At 49.8% G+C, this 24,333-nt stretch overlaps 1 protein-coding gene across 4 annotated transcripts in view; it reads left to right on the top strand.

Moving 5' to 3' along the window:
* The window catches only part of FGF13 (fibroblast growth factor 13), a 172,054-nt gene that overhangs the window by 48,960 nt on the left and 98,761 nt on the right, over nucleotides 1–24,333 (top strand). The window lies entirely within an intron of this gene.

The raw sequence follows: 24,333 nt of genomic DNA, 5'->3' as shown, positions 1-24,333 counted from the left end.
CTGGATAACTATTATTGCTTGTAATAACATTACCGTTTAATACTCATGGTATTATAGAGTGTACTCGATTCTGGGCAGAGCAGTGACATAGCAAAGCGTCCTCTTCAGTTAAATTCTAGGAGACAGAAATTTTTTAGAATGTTGGAGGGAGCTATTACATAAGGACAAATATTTACCTAATGTAATCAAACTCCTCTTTAAACCAGAACAATAGTGGGAGTGCAGTTACTATGGTTCTGTATAATTTTGTGCTATATTTGACAGAGTTTGGCAGGACTAAAGCCACAGCTGATCATCTGATTTTGAAAGGGAAGAGAAGAATATGTTAGGTTTGCATTCCCAATCTGTCCTCACGATGATGGCACATGCTCTCTTGCTAGCCCTGAGCAAGGAAAATAATTACCAAAATCCCCTTGCAGCACTGCAGGGCTGTAGTGGTGAGTGGGATTTTGGAAGACCCTGCCTTTGGATGCCTGCCCTCCTCCTGTGGTCCCAGACCCCTGCCTCAGCCTCCGTGCCCATGGCCCCACTGGGGCCAGCAGTGCCGTGGGTGTCACCTCCTGCTCTGCCCAGCCATGGTCCCACTGAGCTGGCCTCCAGCCACTGGGCATCTCCCAAAGTGCTTCTTGAAGCTGAGCAGAGCTGGGGGTGAAGTATTGTCCCAGTTACACCCTGGAAATACTGCTTTGCACACCCCAGCTGGCACTGCACAAGCTCCCATTCCACTGGGCTTTCCTGCAGGATCATGTTGGGTGATGGAAAATGGAGACACTGAAACAAGGGTAAATTTGTTGGTGTGCTTTTATGGGGGGCTCTGTTCATTTTTTGAATGACTCTTTTGCAGTTGGGCTAAATGTGAGTTCTGCTTGTTGTTTAGGGCTTCGAACAGGAGCATGCAGAAATCGGTAGGAGATAATTAGCACAATGCCAGTAAATCACCCAGCAGCTTGAGCCACCTGATAGGGCACAGAGTCTTTGTGTGCTTCACGAGTCACCTTTCACAGACCATTTTGTGCTTCAGCACTGCAAAAAATAGAAGTGCAGGAGGGGTAATATAACACATGGTGCTCAGCTCTCCTGGTCTCTCACCTGTTCCTTTGTCACATCCTGTGTGCACTTGCACAGAGGGGCACAGAGAGGTTGCTGGCAGTCTGGGGAGTGCCAGGTGCTGATTTATGGCCAGAGCTGGCTCTGGCCATGCCAGGAGGCTCTGCAGAGCAGCTCTGGGGAGCTTTAGGAGACTCTGGCAGCCTTGGCCCTTGGTCCAAGTCCCCCAGAGGGGCTCTGCTTCCTCCAGGGCACGTGGGCTCCCTTTCTGTGCTGCCTTCTGCCTCCCCTCCCTCCAGCCACCCGCTGCCGTGCTCTCTTCTGGGCAGTTTGGTTCTTCTCTGCCTGGGGTGAGGTCCTCCAGATGGTTGTAAGTGGCATTGCCCCTTCCCTTAGCAGCAGAATGATTTGCTTGGTTTGCTGCTGTTTAGGCTGAGTGAAACAAGCTTCTGGCATGCAATTCCTCGTGCTGGTCATTAAACTCTGTTCATGATGTGCTCTGGGATGCCATCTGCCCTGTGTGCTGAGCGGAACTCAGCTCTGGGTGGGGTGTCCCAGTTTGTGCCTTGTTTGAGCCTGGGATAAGGGAGGAAAGGCTGCATCTCATCACTGCTCTTAGTGCAGAGAGGCTTTGGGAAGCAAGTGGATTCTCAGTGTGTACCAAGTGAAATAGAGTGGACAGGCAGGCTTGGGAGTGAAATTCATCTCAGTGTGTAGAGCAATTTATGCTAGAAATAAGAGAACCATTTGTATCACCAGTTTGGGGAGACCTTAATTCAGAGTGGCAGTGGATTATTCTTCAGCTATTTTTAAAGATGAAATTTTCCTGAAGATCCTCTAGAAGTCCATGTTTTGAGCAAGGCTCACCTCGGAGCCATGGGAAGGGAGATCAGGCCCATGAGCTGAATCTGCCTCACAGGGCACAAACCAGGAGGTTGTCAAGGTCACGCTCAGGAGAAAAGTGTTTCCCTTGTTCTGGTCCCACAGAAAAAGCCCTAACAACAGTCTTTTGTTTGCATGCCTACAACCTCTGCTAAGCAAAAATTCAGTTTGAGTTACTGGAATGGCTGGGTCTGGTTCAGCATTTATAATTTTTCTTCAAATTTCAAGGTTTTCTGAATGTTGTCCAAAACTCACACTTTGTAGGGTCTCTTAAGTAACAAAACCCTGAGGCAGGATCTTGTTTGTAAACATAAACTTTACCCTGGACTCCCTCCAGGACTGCTCTCTGTGATCCTTCCTCCCTGTGGAAATCAGGTTTTAAAAGCAGCAGTGCTTTGACATGAATTCTTCTCAGTTGAAGTTTGGGAACCACTCTGCTCCAGCTGCTGAAAGGAATCAGTGAAATAACTTCATTCAGCTTCCTAATGCCTTTGCCACTGATCTTTCCTAAATGCCAGCTTTTTCAGGAGCCTGTAGTAGAGATTTTGGGTGAATTTCTCTTTAAAGATAACATTTGTCTTCATATCTAGAAGATATTATTGGCCCAGTCAGAGAAAACCTCTTCCAAAAATGGTACCTAAAATTATCCAGTGAGATCCAACAAGAAAGAAATGAAGCAAGCAGAAACATTTCATTTTATCTCTCCATCAAGAATCCATTGGGAGATTTTTGCTGAAGGCCCTGTGCAAGGACTGCTGCAGTCAGGGATGAGGAATGCATTGTTCCCCTGGAAGCAGGAGGTGGAACAGCAGTTGCACCTCAGGGGCTGGGGCAGCCTGGGTGGTGATCCCATTCCACATGGGAAAAACAAGGAGCAGAAATGGGAATTGTTTTCTATTGGTGCCACCGAGTGACCAGGGGCAGCTCCAGGACGCTGCTCTCGGCCGGGCCAGGGGCACTGGCCAGGCAGGGCCTGCTGGGGGCTCTTCTGCAGGGGCATCTGGCCCTGGGGCAGTGCAGTGCTGCCCATCCGTGCTGCCCACCTCTGCTGCCCATCCGTGCTGCCCATCTGTGCTGCCCATCTCTGCTGCCCATCCGTGCTGCCCATCCGTGCTGCCCATCTCTGCTGCCCATCCGTGCTGCCCATCCGTGCTGCCCATCCGTGCTGCCCATCCGTGCTGCCCATCTCTGCTGCCCATCCGTGCTGCCCATCCGTGCTGCCCATCTCTGCTGCCCATCCGTGCTGCCCATCCGTGCTGCCCATCCGTGCTGCCCACCTCTGCTGCCCATCCATGCTGCCCATCTCTGCTGCCCATCTCTGCTGCCCATCCGTGCTGCCCATCCGTGCTGCCCATCCGTGCTGCCCACCTCTGCTGCCCATCCGTGCTGCCCATCTCTGCTGCCCATCCATGCTGCCCATCTCTGCTGCCCATCTCTGCTGCCCATCTCTGCTGCCCATCCGTGCTGCCCATCCGTGCTGCCCATCCGTGCTGCCCATCTCTGCTGCCATCCGTGCTGCCCATCCGTGCTGCCCATCTCTGCTGCCCATCTCTGCTGCCCATCTCTGCTGCCCATCCGTGCTGCCCATCCGTGCTGCCCATCTCTGCTGCCCATCCGTGCTGCCCATCTCTGCTGCCCATCTCTGCTGCCCATCTCTGCTGCCCATCCGTGCTGCCCATCCGTGCTGCCCATCTCTGCTGCCCATCTCTGCTGCCCATCTCTGCTGCCCATCTCTGCTGCCCATCTCTGCTGCCCATCCGTGCTGCCCATCCGTGCTGCCCATCTCTGCTGCCCATCCGTGCTGCCCATCTCTGCTGCCCATCCGTGCTGCCCATCCATGCTGCCCATCCATGCTGCCCATCCGTGCTGCCCATCTATGCTGTCCATCTCTGCTGCCCATCTCTGCTGCCCATCCGTGCTGCCCATCCGTGCTGCCCATCCATGCTGCCCATCCGTGCTGCCCACCTCTGCTGCCCATCCGTGCTGCCCATCCGTGCTGCCCATCCATGCTGCCCATCTCTGCTGCCCATCTCTGCTGCCCATCCATGCTGCCCATCTCTGCTGCCCATCTCTGCTGCCCATCTCTGCTGCCCATCCGTGCTGCCCATCCGTGCTGCCCATCCGTGCTGCCCATCCGTGCTGCCCATCTCTGCTGCCATCCGTGCTGCCCATCCGTGCTGCCCATCTCTGCTGCCCATCTCTGCTGCCCATCTCTGCTGCCCATCCGTGCTGCCCATCCGTGCTGCCCATCTCTGCTGCCCATCCGTGCTGCCCATCTCTGCTGCCCATCCGTGCTGCCCATCCATGCTGCCCATCCATGCTGCCCATCCGTGCTGCCCATCTATGCTGTCCACCTCTGCTGCCCATCTCTGCTGCCCATCCGTGCTGCCCATCCGTGCTGCCCATCCATGCTGCCCATCCGTGCTGCCCATCTCTGCTGCCCATCCGTGCTGCCCATCTCTGCTGCCCATCTCTGCTGCCCATCCATGCTGCCCATCCGTGCTGCCCATGGAGGGGAGGAGTGCAGGAGGCCCCTGGCTCTCGTGAGGGTTTAAAGCTGCTGCTCCACCACCCTTTGGTCTCTCTTTGCCTGGCTTTTGGTTTGGGTTGTATTTTCACAGGCAGGATTTTTGAAGCATGTTCCTATCTTAGGACACGGTTGAAATCTGCCAAAAAAGACTTCATAGGAGGAATGAAGTAATGGAGGGACGGATAGCTGCACAGTGCAAGGGTCTAATCTCTCTAATCTCAAGGCTACAAAAGAAAGAGCTGCTACTTTTTCTGGAGCTGTGTGCGGGCTCCTTGCACAGATGTCTGCACTCTTGGATTAGTCAGGATAAACCCCCAGATAATATACAGGGAGAGCAGTGAGTTGTGAAATGCAAAATTCTTCTGCAACAGGCCAATTAGTGTTTTGCTTCTGCATTATTTATAGAAGCTCAGCTGAACTTGATGGATAAATATTCTTTCTCTAGAGGCATGTTGTGTACGTACACTACCTCTGTTGCATATTGTGAAGGTCAAATTTAAAATCTGCTCTTAAGTGAGCACTCTGCTGCATATTCTGTTCTGCTGTCACACATGTGCACTCATTGTATCGACTTGTTTCTGTACCAGATCCATCGTTTGCCTTTCTGTGTGTGAAATGGTGTTTAATGAGCTTTATACCAATATCTTGCCTGCAGATAACTGGGTTTAAAAATAGCCTGGCTCAGCTGTGTAAAGATGAGATACCTGAGCTCATCTGTGTGGCAGAATTGGGATTGCTGTAAATGGTGGGACAGTGCCAGTGTAGCCCCAGCCATGAATCAGCGTACTCAGGGGCTTTCAGTGAAGCAGGGCAGATGAGATTTAACTTTGTCAGGCTTGCCACTGCCAGGTTTGTGGCGTGGTTCCCCCTCTCACCTGAGATATGTCTGCCCCAGAGCTCTGGGGAGCCTCCAGAGCATCCTGGTGTCCCCTGTGGCCCAGCCCACCCTGGTGGGATCTCAGGAGGCTTCAGGCACCTCTCGAGCTCTTCAGAGCTGGGTGGCTCCAGGTGCCCGAGGTCATCCCAAGGAGCCTGGTGCCCTTGGAGCTGTGGCTCTGAGCCACTCGGTGCCAGTGCCACACGGCCTGCTGTGCCAGGGCTCAGCTCTGCAGAGCTGTTATCTGGCAGGGACAGCAGCCCTCAGAATGGGCTTGATGGATTTATTCCTGCTGCCTGGCTTGCCAGGCTGTAGGACTCGTGTTTCTGTGCTGGTTCTGGAGTTGGTAATGAAGTTGAGAAGCAGTGAGTAATTGGGATGCAGGATGGGAATGATTAGCATTCTTCTTTAACAAAAGCTTGAGTGAAAATGTTACTTGAAGCTCATTTCCACAGTATTGTTATGCAGAACAATGGAAAGAGCCTGTCAGATTTTGGGATGGGGAACAGTTGTTTTTCGTTTGTCTTGCAATAGGATAAATCCAGCCCCAGGTGTCTAGGTTAAAGTCTAACCTTTAATCTAAGACATGATCACAGAAACCTCAGAATATAAAGATGTATTTTAAGAGTTTCCTTCCCCAGAAGCCTTTCTGTTGTTTTCCCTTTTTGTTCCACAGACGCTTATTTGTGGGGAAATCTTACAGCCATGGCATCTGCTGCCTGGGAGTTTGGAAACCGCTGCTTTTTGTCAATGGCGTTTATTTGCAAATTGCACAAACGGATTTCTCTGCAATTCTAAGTATCTCTTTCAAGATGTTCCAGCTGCTCCAGCTGAATGGCAGGCCCTTGCTGTCAGCCTGACACACCTGAGAGTGCTGCCCCGTGGTCAGGAAATCTCAGCTATTTTTCCTGCAGAATCCCTGGAGTCAGCATCCACACGTGGGGAGCAGTCAGAGCATGGCTGGGTGGGAGGCTGACAGAGCAGGCTTCATTCCCCTAAAGTCTCCTCCAAACTCAGCACTGGTGCTGGTGGAGACTGATCTAAAACAGGGTCCTTGTTGGGCAGCTCTGCTTTCCTTTGAATACAGATCCATTAATTCTATGCTACTGTGGAAACTGTGGAAAAAGAAACTGGGTCGGTCCAGCAGCATCTGCAGCTCCTGGGCAGGGAGTGATGCTGGAGGAGAAGCAAATCCTGGACCGAGGGGTGTTTCAGAGCCATTTCCTCTCTTGCTTGGGTTTCAGGGGTGTTTCAGAGCCATTGCCTCTCTTGCTCAGGTTTCAGGGGTGTTTCAGAGCCATTTCCTCTCTTGCCCAGGTTTCAGGGGTGTTTCAGAGCCATTTCCTCTCTTGCCCAGGTTTCAGGGGTGTTTCAAAGCCATTGCCTCTCTTGCTTGGGTTTCAGGGGTGTTTCAGAGCCATTTCCTCTCTTGCCCAGGTTTCCTCTCCTCACACTGCCCGCAGTGGTGCCCATGGTGTGAATCAGCTCAGAGTGCCCTGGCTGTGCTCCTGCAGCCCCTCTTGGGCCCTGCTGGGGCTCCTTGCAGCCTCCTTGCACAGTCCAGCTTGGCAAGAGCCCCTGGGAAAGCAAACCTGGATTTCTTCACCTTCCTGGCTCACTGGAGGGCAGGTCTGGAGCTGCCATGGGCTCTGAGTTCCATAGATACTCCGTTCCTTAGTACTCTCGGCTGCTGTAACCCCCCTTCAGTGGATTTAATTTGAGACTGGTATTTGTGAATTATATAATGATGCTGTAATGAGAGTTGAGGGCTCATGTGTTCCTTTCGCAGCATCACAGCACCAGGACTTCATGGAATGGAGAGAGAACTTGGCACCCAGATGAAAAATAATTATACTTGCAAATTTCATTAACTCCTTGGAAAATGCTTTTGCCTGGCAGCTCTGCTCTCCTTCCTCCCACCCCATTTGTGTCAGAGCCTCTCAGTGAGCAGCTTTAGCCAGGGCAGGGAAGTATGAGGGGGGTTCAGATTTATTATGTATTTTTTTTCTCTAACTGTAGTGTGAGCAAGATGAAAAACTTCTAAATCACCAACAGTCCCCTTAACTTGGCAGGTGATGCTGGGGTTTGTCCTTTCGGGTGCTGCTGGGTTAGAATCAGAGCAAGCTGGCACTGGCAGCCCTGCCTGGAGGTGCAGGACTCCTTGCCTGAGCTCTTGGGGTGTCTGGGATGGGCTGGCACGCCGGGAGCAGCCAGCAGCCTTTCCCAGCAGGTTCCAGGGCACTGCAGGGAGCTGGGCACTGCCTGCCCGGGGCTGCCAGCCTGCCTGTGCTTCCCTGCCCGCTGCAAAGGGAGCTGTGTGCCTGGAAACCTCCCCAGATCAGAGCAGCAGAGTGTGGCAGACAGGCAGGGAGAAGATCAGAGCTCTGGTGCTGGGCTCAGGAGCGTCCTTGGGACTGCTCTGAGAGCCCTGCTACCCCAGCTGGCACTGAGCTGGGGCTGGTGCCACAAGTATAAATAGAAATAAATATTATCCTTAGGTTTATTAGCAATATGAGCTGGTTTTTCTCTGGGAAATACTTTCCTCTGGGCTTTTTTTGGTTAGACTGTTGGAGGAGTTGCACAGTAGCCATCACACAAAAGTCAGACTCCAATAATGAAGTAATAACCCAGTTTCACAGCAAAAAAGAATTTTTTACGAACTATAGTATCCTGAAGATAAAGATGTCTTGAAGTATAAGCACCGTGAAGCCAGGCAAAGAAAAACCATCCTGGGCGATTTTTATCTGGCATGTAACTGAAGAGATACAATTTAGATATCCTTGGCATAATAAAGTAAACCCCAAAGCATCTCAAGATCGTATTATTATTGAGGAAGGAAAAGATACAGGAGATAGTCCAAAAGCTGGATTCTGTTTTCCATTGGCAGGAATAAGTTTTACACTTTCTGTGAGAAGGGACCACACAAAGCATGCCAATACCTCCTGTGTATGAGATTAAAAAAACCTTCCTGGGTGTATAATTTTTTTTTAAAGCCCAAATATTGAGCCTACTCAACTGCCTTTGCTTTTGAGCTTGAAAAGGTGTCAGAACTACTGTGGCAACACATAATTCACTTTCCAAAAGCAATTTTGGCCACTTCAGGATAAAAAGGTTAAATGGGAGGTGATGTTGGCCTTGTTGCCCCCAGCCCAGCAGAGGGTGAGCTCAAGCTATGTCCCTTAATTAATTTACAGTAATTAAAGTCCTGGGGGTGTTGTTTCCTCTGGGTTCCATTTTCAGCTGAGGCTGTTCTGTGCTTCTGCTCCAAGGGTGGGTCCTGCTCGGGAGGAGCAGCCTGGAAAAGGAGTCAGTTCTGAATTCTGCGAAGTTCTCAATGTGAATTTCGCAGCTTTACCTGGGAAATGGGTTCATGAAAGTGAAGGGAATAGAGAGCCTCAGGTGCTTTACATTCTTCATACTTCAAATATCTTGTGACTTACGGGGCTCTCCTCGAGTTCTCATTTTCTGGTGAATGGGCACAATTATCTTTACTGAGTGCTTTGTTCTCCACTGAAATGTTGCAATTTTTATCTTAATTCTCATGTATCAGCTCTTCCTCTCCCTCTGCGGCTGGAGCACGTTGTTGCTGAGGAATTTTATTAGAAGCAGAGTGCAGTTCCACTCTGTGGAGTGAAATTCTGGAGAGACGGTGCTAAGACTGGAGAAATCCCCGGGGGGAGCTGGGAGCAGTCGGGGCAGAGCTGGAACCAGCCACGGCCGCTCTGCAGCTGCTCTGGGCTGGGAGAGAGGGGTCACTGCCCTGTGAGCAGCATTGCCTGCAACTTTCTCAGGTTATATTCTCATATATGCATTTCTGAGGTTAATTCTGCCAGCCTCCATCAGTAACCGGACTGAGCAGCACTGCATCCTCGTGGCTCTGCTGAAAGATGTTTCCCTGGGGACTGACTTGAAGCTGATGTGATGGTAAATATCCATGCCACGCTCCTGTTGCAGCTCCAGTTTTGGCTCCACATCAGTAACAGCAAGGGATTTTTTTTCTGGAAAGCAAATTTCCACTTCATACAATTGACACTGTATTTTATAGTAGCTAATCTTTGTCTCTTTCATTTTTTAAAAGAGTTTCCAAATGTTTTTCTGTGCTGATTTGATTTAATTTTTAACTTGGCATTAGAACTGCTAATAATGACAGTTCTTTGTAGGATAATTTTAATTTTTAATACTGCAGTTATTTTTAACACGGAGACATGTAGCAGATTTCATCTTTCATCTATATATAGGTTCTTCTTGCAGGAGAAGCTTCTCTGCAAACCCTGATTCTTCATTATTTTAGCAGAGTTAAAGGAAGCAACACCTGTAAAGCTGTTTAATGTCAGAGCCCACATCATGTTTTCCTTATTCAGCAAGTTCTCTTGGCTGTCCCCATGTTTGAGCCTCTGAGAGCCAAGAAAAGCCCCCAAACCAACCCACAATCCTTGGGAAGTTTTGGGGAAAACACTTGAGAGGCTCCAGCATTTGGTCCCAGAGCATTTCTTTGTCATTTCTGCTGTTCTTGCCCTGCAGGTGAGAGCTGGGTCTGGGGGTGAGAGCTGGGTCTGGGGGTGCTGTGCCCTGAACAAGGTGAGAGTCAGGTCTGGGGGTGCTGTGCCCTGTGAGAGCCGGGTCTGGGGGTGCTGTGCCCTGTGAGAGCCGGGTCTGGGGGTGCTGTGCCCTGTGAGAGCCGGGTCTGGGGGTGCTGTGCCCTGTGAGAGCTGGGTCTGGGGGTGCTGTGCCCTGTGAGAGCTGGGTCTGGGGGTGCTGTGCAGGTGAGAGCCGGGTCTGGGGGTGCTGTGCCCTGAGCAGGGTGGAGGCAGCAGTGGAAGGAAGCAGCTCCTGCAAGAGGAATTGCAGAGGGCAGGGAGGGGTCTCCCCTGGGAGGGGAAGCACAGGATGCTGTTTTATCTCTGCTGGGAATTGGGTGGGCAGTGACCGAGGGTCCCACGCTCTGGCCGTGGCAGGGGTTCATGTTCTCACCAGAATTTACTCCTTTTAGGGTGTATGCCCCTGAATTTCCTGGCATCCCATCCAGACTCTGATCCAGACTGTCCTGCAGACATGGCCAGCATGGTCCTGCCTGCTGTTCTCTTTCATTGCCCATTTGTGTTCTCTGTGAACACAGAGGGTGATTTCTGCTGCTGGCCTTCCCGGGCTCCTTGTGAGCACGTTCTCCCAGTACACCTGCTGAAGGAAAGGTGCAGTTTGAGTTCCTCACGGCTTTGTGCAGGACCTCGTGCTCGGAGGCAGCAGGTCGGTGCTGGTCTCCACCCTCCCCTTACACACACGCTTTGGTCACAGCTATTGCTCCTTACCCGCTCTTCTCTGGCTCCCGAGCTGAGGCTTTCCTTGGTTCTCCCCTGTTTGTCACAGCCGTGCGTATTTGCAGTTTTGTGAATGATGAGAGCTCCTGCCAGAGGAGCCCCTTTGCTGAGCAGCAAACTCCCACACCCCCAGTACTGAGAGCAGGAGCAGCTCCTCGGCTCCAAGGAGGAGCTGCCCGAGTTTGGGAAGGCGTCGCACTCGCGCTGCAGTTGTAGCTGGAGCTGCTGAAGGAAAATCCAGCTGCCCTCAGGAGAACAGGCCAGCCTGGTGCTTGTCCCGCTCGTGCTTGCAGCCTGCTCTGGCAGGAGGGGTCTGCGGCTGCTTTTGGTCTGCAGCTGTTGCAGCCGCAGGTCGCTGGCGATGCCGGGGCCGCCCAAGGTGCCTCTCTGCAGCCAGCAGCATCCCTGCACTGCCATGACAAGAAACATCAGTGTGGGTGCCTCAGTGGCGAGCAGAGAGAGATGCAGCAGTGAATTACGCTTTAATTCCTGATTAAGACTTTAAGAGGATGTCTTGTTCTATTATCTATGCAAATTGATGCAATAAATCAGAAGAGAAGGATCTAAAATAACTGGCATCAGTCGACTTGAGGCACGATTGATTTCTCACGCTCATCAAATCCCTGATGCTTTCTGGTTTTTCTTACTGTGACAGGATTGTTTCCCTTGATCTATGGTTCTGAGTGGTCTGGATGTGTATCTATTTTTTCTGAAATTGTGGGTGTGCTTGGTGAAGTTTGTAATTAGGAGAGGATTTGCTGATCCAGGCAAATAGAGGGTCCCATCCAGAACTCGTTTTTAGAGAGCAGTAAGGGTTTTGGTTTGGTTTTGTTGGCTTGTTGGTCTTTGGCTTTGTTTTTTTTCTGGTGGTGTTAGTTTGGTTTTGTTTTTTTCTGATTTATTGTGGTTCATTTTGCAAGAAGTGGTGTCACTTCTGACACATTCCCTTTCATATTCTGCCTTCTTTAGTTACTTGAACCACTTGGGTTGGAGTAAAATATGGATTATTAAAATTAAATTAATGTTGAAAGTAGTGACATCAGAGTGATGTTCTGTCTTGGGCTCTTAAGAAGAGAGATTACTGTTCTTCTAGAATGCATTTTTTTCTTCTCTGAGATACTAGATCATTTTGTGGAATAACATGAAGTGTTTTGTAGTGACAGCAGAACTTGATATTCGCTAATAAGTTAATGACATTGAAGAGAATATGTTAAGTGTAGAGACACATTTGTCTGCCATTAATATTACTGGGAGCAGAATTAGGTTCATAATTCATAATACGGATAGATATCCTCATAATATATAAATAATAAAAGAGCTGTTAATATATTTCAAGTGAATGCTGATAACACCCAAAGCTAACTCACCATGTCATTGCTGCTCATATTTTATCGTGAGAACAAACTTGCATGAGCTTTGGAGGCATCTGAGGGCAGCTGATCCTCGCTGGCTGTGGCTGGACTTCAACCCCAGCCAGCAGCTGAGCCACGGCTTCTCTGAGAGCAGGGAGGAGCTGCCAGGTGCATGGAAGTCTAATTGCTGAACATGCAGAAAGTCTGCAACGAGCTTTTACGTTTTACAAGCAATTAACCGACTTAAATTAATGAAATCTTAATGAACAGCAGTTTCACAGATTAAGAGAGAAATTTTAATTTCGGTGCTCTTGGTGTGGGAATCAAGGGATGTGTGAAGTTTTTTGGTTTTTTCAGGGCTAGGACATTTATTTTGGTATACCATTTAAAGCCTCTTTTAGACATAAAGCAACAGAAATGGGGGCATTTTGGTGAAGGAAGATGTTCTGTTGGTTCACACATCTTGCTCGCTTTACTTGCACATTCTCAGTGCCATAAGGAGAACTTTTTCCTGTACAGGTGTTAGAGTTTGGGCTTTCCACAGACTCCCAGAGTATGGGCATACCACTGGCTGTAAGTTTAAGGAAAAATACTCCATTTTTTCAGCTGAATTTGACAGGAAGACATATAACCTTAACTAATTTCCATGGGAAACAATTTTATGTCAGGGTAGAGCTGAGCCTGAGGGTTACGTTTTGTTCCTGCTCTGGAGAATCACAAAATCCAACCTGAGGAAAGGCAACAGGATTGCGCTGCTGAAAGCCAGGGAGTCCATTTGCTGTGCAGAACAGGAGATTTTGTGACATTTTCCCGGGTGTTCTCAGGGGCTCCTGGCCATGGCTGCTGCTGGCCAGGGGCTCGCGGGGGTCGCTGCAGTGGCTGGGGCTGCACTGGCCTCCCCTTTGGTTCTTGTGCTGCACACACTGAATCCAGGCTGGTGTCCTTGTCTTCCCAGAAATGCAGCACAACAGGGAGAAATGGGCTCCTTCTCACGAGAATTGCCTTGCCAATAATGAGAATTTTAGGAAGGGCTGTTAAGATAACGAGAAAACATAGAAATGTGCCTAGTAAGCAGAATTCCTGGATCTTTTAATCTGCCACTTCACTGCTCTACCCTGTCACTGTCTGTTAATACTTTCTGTTTTGACTTTAAATGAAACTTTAGCATAGAGCTGAATACATAATTGCATTTATTTTTTTGGCTATGTGCTTGATCTAAAATAGCACATAAAAACAAAATAGATATGCTCTGAAACGAAAATTTATCAGCATGTCTCACTGACAAGAATATATATTTTTAACTCGAACCAAAAATAAAAATAAAAAAACCTTTGAAGCATCTTTATCTTCTTGAAATGAGTTAATTTCTAGAGAATCATGATTCATAAAACAAGAACACATCTGGGACGTAGCACTTTTTCCCAGTGGTTTCTGGATGAGCTGATGAACCTCGGATTGTGGATTTGAACTCATTTCCCTTTTCAGCCTGAGGGAATTTAAATGCATTTCTCCTGCATCCCTGGAAAGTATCTGGCTGCTGAGCGCTGGAGTCAGTGGGCTCGGCTGAATGCTCAAGGAAATAGAGCAGTGCCAGGGGAGAGGGGGACAGCTGCCCCCCTGGCAGCCAGGGAGCCCTGGCACCCTCCTGGGCACGGAGGGCTGGGCTCGGAGCTCAGGGCAGGTGAGTGGGGAGGAGGACGGGTCAGTGGGGTGTCCCAGGCAGGGGACAGGCCAGTGGGGTGTCCCAGGCAGGGGGAATGATGAGCAGGGTGTCCCAGGCAGGGGGAATGATGAGTGGGACACCCATTTATTTGTATTGCTTTTTTATGAGATCTGCTTTTTTTTTTTTTTCCAGAGAGAAATGCCATTATTTTAACTGTAATCTAGCATTTTCTATGTAGATAGTTAATTCATTAATAAAGCCTAATTTATACACAGTGATAATAGCTTGCAGGCTTGCTTTCTTCTCTTTCGTTCTCACTGAACGATAAAACTGGATGTTTTTTATGTTCCTGAGCTAAATCGTCTCTAATCAATATATCCTGCAAATCACCTGACTAATTTTATCTGGGAGTCATTTGAGGAGGATAAGCTCCAAAGCCTGTGCTTTGAGATGAAGCATCCAGTGAGTAATATTTCAAACAAGCAAATGGATTAGAGCTTTTCACATCCTTTGCTGCTTGGTTATTTAAAGTGCTGCTTCCTGTGCAGGTTTGTTCCAAGCCTTGCTTTGTTCTTGCTCCTGAGAAGTGCCTGTGTGGCACCATGACCATCACGCCACCCCTGCTGCTCTTGCTGCGTGGTTGGGATTCTGTATTTCTGTATTTCCAGCTTTTCCAGGATTCTGTATTTCCAGCTTTTCCAGGATTCTGCATTTCTGTATTTCCAGCACGGGTCAGTGTGTGCCTGGCAGGCCCTGAGTGCTGCCAGGGCAGCAGGGGACAGGGATTTTGCTCCCTGGGGCCCTGCAGCTCCTGGAGCAGTGTTGCAGCATCCCTGAGCCTCGCAGGGTCCTGGCTGACACTGCCACTCCATAGGCACTGGGAAATTTAAATTGTCTTGTTGGGTTTGCCTGGGCGTGTTCTGCTCCTGTTCCACCTCCTGAAGCACTTGGTGGGGCAGGGATTGTGTGAGTCTGTCCTTGAGCTCTCTGGGCTATCCAGGAGCTGTGAAACTCTCTGCATTCAGTCAAGGTGATCACTTTTTATCAAACCTCTGAGCTACCTCTGCTGAAACATAAAGTGCTGGCAGCTGTGTGGAAATCAGCCTGAGTGCTGATGCCCCCAAATTTCTCTGTGCTTTCTATTGGCTGTGGGCCGAGAAGGCAGGAATTAACTCTGTGGCTGTTCTTCCATTATGTGTGACAAAGAAGGCAATTTATTGTTAATCCGGTGTGGGAATTTCCTGAGGTTAGATGTAGGAAGTTGAGAGCAAAGCAATCTTGTACAACTCAATCAAGAACTCATTCAGACTCAGGAGCTGTGATTTTGGGGTCTGTTACTGCTTCCGATTATGGCAAAAAGATCTTGAAGCGTTCTGTGTTAAAGTGAAGTGCTCGGGGAGTTGTTGGCTTGTCAGCATTCAGTTGCTCCCTGGAAAATTCGAAAAGCTGTGAAGAAATGCTTCAGTGCAGGGCACAGATGGTGTGGGGTGTGAGCTGGAGCTGCAGCCTGGGCGAGGCAGTGCCCTGCTCGGGTCCTGCCCTGCTCTGCCCTGCCCTGCCCTGCCCTGCTCGGGTCCAGCCCTGCCCTGCCCTGCCCTGCCCGGGGTGCTGAGCTCCGTGTCCCATCTGCAGGGTGCTGGCTGTGGGCTGGGGGAAGGAGCCTTCAGCTGCCTGTGTGCACCTCGGGACATGGGAAAACAGAGGAGACTAACAGGGCACTGACATTTAAATGAGAGAGGGATGAGTGTAACCAACTTTGCATCCCGGGTCTGCTTAAAGCAAAAAAAACAACCTTGCAGGGTTTGTTGTTTGGTTTTTTTGGGTTTTTTTTTTTAATGTTCTGGTTTTTGTTTTTAATAGGGTCAACATTAAATGATGTTTTTGTTGGACCTGAACTAAATTTGGGGTTATGCTTTTCAGACCGGTGATGGATGTAGAGATGTAGCTTTTCATCCCAAGGCAGAAAGGGACATCTTTTTGGCTGGAATAGAAGTTCCAAGAACTTTCTAATACAAACACCTGATGTTCTGTGTTAACTTTCAAGTGCTGGGGTGGGAGGACGAGAGGTTTTTCATTATTTTCTTTGTGTTTGTCCTGAGCTTAGCTGAAGTTGGTTGTGCTGCCTGGTGGAGCCCCCCTGGTAAGCACCAGAATTGAGCAAGGTTTGGTGCCAGTGACACAGGCACAGAGCAGAGATGAGCTTGAGGGAACAGCAGAGGCAGTGCTAATGAGAGCCTGTGGGGCCCTTCACAAGTGACACCCTTTCCCCCTTGCCTGGATTTGTGATTCTGAGCCCGAGGATGCTCTTTTGGGAAGGCTGGGCTGTAGATGTCAGTGACATCCCGTGGATGTCAGTGGAGCAAGGGCACTGGCACCTGCAGGGCTGGTCCCAGGCTGCAGTGGGATGTGACAGGTTGCAGGAGCTGCACACAGCTGGTTTAAGGGGACAAGCCATGATCTTCACAAAGATGATGTGCTTAGCTGGTTCCCAGGGGCCTGCTGGGCTGCAGATGCATTCACTAATTGCCCCTCTTGCATCACTGCATCCATTTCAGACCTGGTCTGCAGTGCTGTGGTAGAGGGCAGGGGAATGGTGGGCTGCCTCAGGGCTGTCACCCTGAGCTCTGGAAGGAGCCCTGGCTGGAGGGAAGCTCATCCTGGAGCTCTGAGAGGAGCCCTGGCTGGAGGGAAGCTCATCCTGGAGCTCTGGGAGCCAGCCCTGGCTGGAGGGAAGCTCATCCTGTGACTCTGGGCCAGCCCTGGCTGGATGGAAGCTCATCCTGGAGCTCTGGGCCAGCCCAAGGAGAGCTCTACCCCTGCCCCGAGCAGCCCCTGTGCCCTGCAGAGAGCCCAGGGCACACCAGGCTGGCTGGGTGCATCTCGTCCTCTCTCATTTCACCTTTGAAACAGGAACGTTTCCTTAGCGAGGAGATCTGGGGGCCTGAGGGTGTGCTTGCCCTGCAATGGACAGGGGAGCCAAAGCTGCAAAAAATTAAATGTTCATCTCCTTTGAAGTCAGGCTGGGGTACCACAATCCTGTTTTGATTCATGCCTGCTGGCAAAAATAAAGCAGGTTGTCAGTAAAGAAAGCCTTTCTTCAAATCTGTTTCTTGCAGCTGGGATATTCAGCCCTCTGGCAGGGTGCTGTGCTGGGGCTGGCACCTCGTGCAGGACTGGCAGTGCCCGAGAGCTGCCCTGTGCTCCTGGAGCAGTGTGCCCTTCTTCTTTCTGCCAGGGCTGCAGGGACAGGGCCACAGCAGCAGCCCAGCTGCCCCAGAGTCCCCAAAACCACTTGGGTTTATTTACTGGCAGATGCAGATACTTTTACAGTAGGATGGGCAATATTTAATTTGCTTAACTTTGTTTGTTCCTTGTTTAAACTGGAGTTCCACACTATTGTTATACTTCCTATTGCAGTTTCCATGTTGAGCATTGCTGCCAGCTTGATGAGCTTTTCATCCTTGAGAACTTTCTGGGAAAGCTCCCTAAAATCACACAGAGCACGCTCTGCAACACCTGAGCTTTTCAGGCCCCTTCCTGATTCTGTCAATAACGTCTTCTAGCAGAGGCTGATCTTTGCAGCCCATGACAGGAGCCAGAGAGCACAGGCAAACCTCGCTGTGCTCCAAAGCTCAGGAAGGTTTCTGTAAGCCCAGGGAAGGTTTCTGTAGACCCAGGAAGGTTTGTGTAGCACCAGGAAGGTCTCTGTAAGCCCAGGGAGGTTTCTGCAGCCCAGGGAAGGTTTCTGTAGCCCCAGGGCAGGTTTCTGTAGCCCCAGGAGGCACCAGGAGAGTGCCTGGAGCTGCTGCCTTGGTTTGAGGTGAGGGATTCTCCCTGTGCCTGGGCTGCCTGGTGAGCTGAGCTGAGCATCCCCCTGGTGCACACATCCAGCTTCCCCTCTCACCTTGCCTGGCTCCCAGGCTGTGTCCTGCACAGAGCTCCTGGTGTGAACACCCTGTGCCAGGCTGCGTGGATGCAGGGATGTGACAGCTGAGTTGTTAATTATAAATGAAAGAAAACGCCCTTCAAGCCGTGCCAGTCCGTTCAAGTGATGCACATTTGTCTGATGCCTGTGTGATCATGCTCCACTTGACTCTGTCACAGTGCATTTTCTGTGGTTTGCAGTCTCACCAATGTCCAACTCATGTTCATTGGTTTTGACGCTGAATTTGGTTGTAAACCTTTGAAATGGTCAGAAATTATAAACTAAAAAAGCCCCAAACCTATTTTCTTCAGTCTTTCTGCTAGATCTTTGAAATCTTGAGTATAGTATTGATGGGGATTTCCTTTGGAGTATGGAAAGAGTTTCCACAGGTAGTCCAGTCAGTAAATGACATGTGGTTATAACAGGCAGTGATGCACTCTAATTAGACACCAGTGCCATAAAATCGCTTGAAAATCAGCAGATGGGGAGGGAATGGCTGCTATTCTTAGACAGGACTCCAGATGAGAGAATAAAATTCTAGACCAGATTTGGATTGACTTGCAGACCCGTGAGAGGATCCGCAGAGCAGGGAGCACAGGACTGGCTGCCCAGAGGGATCTGGTAGCAGGTGCCCAAATCCCTGTGGCTGGGGGCAGACTCGGCTCTGAAAGGAAGGCAGAACTCTTGCAGGACCAGCAGGGCACTCTGAGGGCAGGGCTGGCTGGCCCTGCTGTGTTTGGCTTGCCCGAGACCATCCCCTGTGCCCCCACAGCCCTCTGCACTGGAGCTGCTCTGTGCAGGGGCAGAGGTGCCTCAGGAGCCTCCCTGGCAGGGAACTTTCTGTGCCTGGCACTCGCTGCAGAGGCTCCTGCTGTGAGCAGGTGGCAGGGAGCAGAGCAGAGTGGAGCAGTCCCTGGGGAGGGCTGGCCCTTTCCATCCCTTTTGCTGTGTTTAGTTCTCCTGCTGTGTCGTGCTGAGCCCAGGGTACCCGTGGGGCAGTGCCCAGGGCTTCTGCCCTATCTGGGTGGGCAGAGGGAGCTCCTGGCCCCTGGCATTGGGCACAGCATGGCAGAGAGCTGGGCAGGAGCTGCTGCAGCTCTGGTGCCCATGGCAGTGCAGGAGCCTTTTTACCTGCTTCAGGATGATCCTTGCCTGCCAGGGCAGTGGCTGGGCTGATGGGGGCTGTAAACCTCCTCATCCTCAGTGATTCTGCAAACCCTCCTCATCCTCAGTGGTTCTGCAAACCCTCCTCATCCTCAGTGTTTCTGCAAACCCTGCAAACCCTCTCACCCTCAGTGATCCTGCAAACCCTGCAAACCCTGCAAACCCTCCTCATCCTCAGTGATTCTGGCTGCAGCTGCTCTTGGTCCTGATGTGGGCAAGCTTCCTCTCCAGGCAGAGATGTGTCACTATCACTGCCTTTAATAGCTTACTGGAAAAAACAAAAAGATCCCGTTTTTAAATATATTTTAATTTGTTAATCTTTTATTGTGCTGGAGCTAGAAATCTCTGAGGATATAATTGGAGAAAGCAGTAATTGCAGGGCTTGCTCATGCTGGTATCTTCTTCCCTTAGGTACGATATGTTACAGCAGTGTGTCTGAGGAATTATTTTAATTGGTCTGATGCAGACCTTCCCAAGATGAATGATTTATCTTTATTTTATTACTCCATTTCTACTTCATTACTTCATTTGCTACCTGTCATAAAAGAGGAGACAAGGAGGCCGGTGTCTGTATGGAGGATGCAAAGGACCTGTGCCTTTAGTAAATCATCCTGATAGTGGTGCACATTTTTATGTCTGTGATCTGAGCTACAAAGGAAATTGCTGCTCAGCTTCTGATGAAGCAGAACACAGTGTGATAGAGAAGCAGGAAAGTCCATCCTGAAAATAATGGGGACAAAAGTTGTGCAACATCAGTGAGCGTAGGAGATAGAAAATAAAAATGGTACCTTGTTCCTGCACTTCTTCACTTCATGTAAGCTGATGCCCTAGGCAATAACAAATAATAAAAATAACAGTGAAGCAAGAAGTGCTGTACAACAAGCCACGTCTTTACTTTTTCCCTTTCCCTGTCTTGCTAAGAAGAGAGCACAGGCAAAGCACTGTTTTTCCTTTCCAGTGTCACTAAGAGCATTTCACTGCAGTTCATGGCCCTGCTTTCTGCATTACAGAGCTTGAACAATTTGTGAGAGCAGATCCCAAGCAGAATGAGGATTTTATTCTTGGGCAGAGAAGGTCTTGGAAAGCAGAGCAGAAGGCAGAACGTGCTGTGGATCTGCTGCCCGTGGTGTTTGTCTTTTGGCTCTACACAGAGCAGCTTAGGCTGCCTCCCTTCTCCTGCCATTCAGAGTCACATCCTCAAGGGCTGCAGTTTTTCTCCTGTCAGGTGTATGGACTCTGAAAGCAGCAAGAATTGGTTGGACCTTGCTCTGCCTGGTGCCAGCAGTGCTGGAGGTGTTCCAGCTGGAAAGACTCCTGGACCAGCAGGGTCAGTCTTTCCTTCTTGTGTTCTTTCTTACAATCTTTTTTCTGCTTTTTTTCTTCCTTTTGGCAAAGCTGTCAAAATTCATGATGTTCAGATTCTCTGCAAGTTTGCTGTACAAGTTTAGTTTGCAAATGGAAGCATGAATTCCTTCCCCACTGTCCCTTGGTACCATTTGTGTACAAGCATCTGCAGAAGAGCCGTGGCTTGCAGTGCAGGCAGTGTTTTGCTGAGAGCTCAGAGCCTGTGTCAGGAGTGACCTGTGCTGCTTTAGCTCATCACTGCCAGGGCTGTGATCATTCCCTGCTCGGGCAGATCCTGGTGCCAGTAACCCTTGAGACTGATTGCGTTTTGTATGGCAACCTGCAGGCAGAATGGAGCCAGGGTGGTGGCTGAGGGCTGGCAGAGAGGGTGGCACTTACATGCTGCAGGAGGAGGGACAAGGTTCTTTCTGGGTGATTCTGGGAGCTGCCAAGCAATCCCACCTGGGGGAGTTCAGAGTGGCTTAATGTCAGCTCGGACATCACAGGTGAAACCTCAGAAGAGCTGAAGTGGGACTTCACAGAAGGGAAAATCTTTAGCTGGCAAGTGCAGAGGGGATCAATAATGCACAGAAACCTTGGGGCCTGGCTCCTGTGTGCAGGGCATGGCAGGGAGCAGCTGTGCCCAGCTGCAGGAGCAGGCAAAGCAGACATGTAGGCAAGGTCCTGCAGCCAGTCCCTCTCTGCTGCTGGCCAGACTGGTGGCTGCTGCCCAGCTGTGGCTGCACATCTGCCTGCCACGCCTGGCAGTGCCTGCCCCTCGGGACTGACCACGCCTGGCCCTTGGCAATGCCTGGCCCTTGTCACTGACCACGCCTGGCCCTTGGCATTGGCACTGACCACGTCTGGCCCTTGGCTTTGACCACGCCTAGCCCTTGGCATGGCCCTGCTCTGGCCCTTGGCACTGACCGCGCCTGGCCCTTGGCATTGGCACTGACCGTGCCCTGGCCCTTGGGACTGACCATGTCTGGCCCTTGGCTTTGACCACACCTAGCCCTTGGCATGGCCCTGCTCTGTCCCTTGGCATTGGCACTGACCACGCCTGGCCCTTGGCACTGTCCATGCCTGGCCCTTGGCACTGACCATGCCTAGCCCTTGGCATTGGCACTGACCACACCTGGCCCTTGGCATGGCCCTGCCTGGGCTCCTCTCCACCAGGTGCTCTCTGAAACTGCAGCCCCTCTTGTCTCCCCTGCCATGGGCTCAGCCCTGGGCTGCTCATCCTGGTGCCAGCTGGCTCTGGTGGCTCCCTGTGCCATGGGCTCATCCTGGTGCCAGCTGGCTCTGGTGGCTCCCTGTGCCATGGGCTCAGCCCGGTGCCAGCTGGCTCTGGTGGCTCCCTGTGCCATGGGCTCAGCCTGGTGCCAGCTGGCTCTGGTGGCTCTCTTGCTCTGTGCCCTCCAGCTCGGGCTGTGTTTGGCCCCAGGCTCTGCCTGTTGCCAGCCCTTGTCCCCAGGCTCTCAGGAATGGAATCCCTGTGCTGGCAGAGCCAGGGGAGCACAGGGGCTGTGCTGAGTGTCCCAGGGCAGGCCAGGCAGGGCAGCTCCTGGGCCCTGGCCCCTGGGGCATTTTGGGGTGTCCCCGTTGCCCAGGAGGGTGATTTGTAGGTACGTGTTTGCAGTCAGGCTTTGGCATGGCCTGCACTCAGAACATAGTTTTTTTGCCCAGGTTTGTGGCCTGCTGTAGACCACATGACATTTCAGTGGCTCTTCAGGAACTTGAAATGTTGCATATTTTCCTAAAAATATGATCCTCTGATTCTTGCTGTTCTCATGGGAGCAGGATCATAGCAGCATTCCAGACGCTCTCATTATATTTTTACAGACACTTCTATCTCCTGCTCAAGTTGTAATTGTGCCATTTCTTTTTCTTGAGAGCACTTTTGGCACTGTTTGCTGAAGGTGAACTTGCAAATCAGTAATATCTTGGAAAAAAAATCTGCCATTTACTGTACAGCAAATGCCTTGTTCAAAAGCATCTTCAGGCTTAGCGTGGGGATGACATTGCATGGCTAAAGGGCTCAGCTAGCTGACCTTTAGCATCCCTCTAAAAATAGATCCTTTCAAAGCTGGCTCTCTTTCAGTGCCAGCTGGGGTTGTGCAACGGGTCTTCATTACCTCTGGCACTTTCTCAGTGAAGCATGTGAAACCCAGACAGGTTTTCACCGTGTGCTGCAGTAATAGCCTGCATCCCTCACTGGAGAGCCTTCTGCTACCTTATACTAGTAGATGTCCTTAAATAAAAGTATTGAACACAAAGATCAATGTGCAGTTTAAAGATGCCAATTAAGCTAAGTTTGAATTCTGTGGTTTGGTTCAGCTTAATAATAATAATAGCAGTTCAGATCTAATATTTTATTACCAGCAGTGCTTATGGACTGTTACGACAGGATTGAGAGCCCTCTGGTTGGTATGGATTATTTAATTAACTGACTGAAGTGTGAGTTCACTTTGATGGAATTTTAACTGGGGAACTGGGGCTTCTGTCCTGTTGTTATATTTTACCTAATAGATCTTAAACTAAACCAATAAATGTGTGAGACCTGGGTTTGTATCTAATGATAAAATATATCTTGTTCTTTTTTATGGCCATTTTGTGGAGGGGGGAGGAAAAAAAATCCCAGCAGAACAGCAGGAGTCATACACTTGGAAAAGAAAATAAATCTTCTGCTTTTGGCTGTTTTGTAAACAGTGTGTCAACAGTGATGAGAGAGTTTGGGAGTGGGAACTGTGACTGATGTTCAAATGTAAGTGGAAAAATCATTCCAGAAAATCTAATTCTTATTGAAAAGGACATTCTCCTCTTCCACCTTCCTCTTATCAGATTTCAAGACTGAAACAGCTTTAGGGTTTTTTGGGGGCTGGTCTAGATGATCTTTAAAGGTCCCTTCCAACCCAAACCATTCTCTGGTTTTATGACTGTCCCGCATGACATTTTTAACTTACTGCATATCTTATGATCCTTTCAGATATTGCAATAAATGCATTTGCATTGAAGGTTTATTGTGGGTCTCAGCACTGTAATTACAGTGGTGGGCACATACCATATTTATACTTTGTATTATTCCAATTAATGCATGGAGTGTAAAACAAAAGTCAAGAAAAGGCAATATAAAATGAAAACAAGATATTTTTAGGAAAACATACTTCAGTCTCACAGCAGGACTGTCTGTGTTTTTCAGTCTTCTTGGGGAATTTGGAAAATGCTGTTCAAGTGCAGTTTGGAGTCCATGGCTGTTGTTCATATTCTGTCTCAGCAGCTGGAGTCGCTGCAATTGCAATTTCCATATTGTGTCTATTCAGAATCAATTAATAGGGTTTTGTTTCAGTGGAATAGGAATAATCTTCTGCTTCCTCGTGGTGCCTGCAGGAGGGGGCAGCTCTGGTTCAGGAGCTCTGTTGGGTTCAGGTTCTGGTTCAGGAGCTCTGTTGGGATCAGGTTCTTGTTCAGGAGCTCTGTTGGGTTCAGGTTCTGGTTCAGGAGCTCTGCTGGGTTTGGGTTCTGGTTCAGGAGCTCTGTTGGGTTCAGGTTCTGGTTCAGGAGCTCTGTTGGGATCAGGGTTTGGGGCAGGAGCTCTCTGGGCTCCAGAGCTCTCTGGGATGTCCCACCCCACAGAGCCCAGCTGGGCTGAGCAGACCTTCCTGCAGTGCTGGTCTCTGGCAGTTCTGGTTTTCATCTCAGCCATGTGCCACGCAGCTTCATTCATTGTTTTATTTATGGCTTACCACTGCACTGCTTTTCCAGCTGCAGTAAAAATTTTCTCTTCCTTTGCAGATCTGTCACTGCCATTTTGGTTTGGTGTGTTTTATTTGCACAGGGGAGATCCATGGAAGTCACTGGCAGTGCCATTTATATCCCCAATTCAGAAATTACAGTACAGGTGCACCCTGTGCCTTCATCACAGCACAGGTCAGAGAGGAGAGTTTTGCCATTGCATCTTTCACTCTTTAATTATTATAGCACCTATTTAATGCATTTTTAAATCCTTTGTTGTTGCATTTGGCTCAGTTCAGTTGCTTCTTGTGCAGACATTGATTAGGTTAGGCTACTGCCTAACTCCAGGATCAGTTTAATTCCAAGTAAAAGAGCAAATTTGTGAGAAAGTAATAATAACCCTTCTGCTAATGATACTCTCTGGGGATTTCTCTATTCTCTCTGTAGTGCATGGATTTCTGAGCAGGACACCCTGAAAACCCTTCCAGCAGGAGCAGTGCAA

This window comes from Lonchura striata, chromosome 4A, assembly GCF_050655825.1.
Source record: "Lonchura striata isolate lonStrDom1 chromosome 4A, ASM5065582v1, whole genome shotgun sequence".
Lineage (NCBI taxonomy): Eukaryota > Metazoa > Chordata > Aves > Passeriformes > Estrildidae > Lonchura > Lonchura striata.
This window is presented reverse-complemented; position numbering and strand designations above follow the sequence as displayed.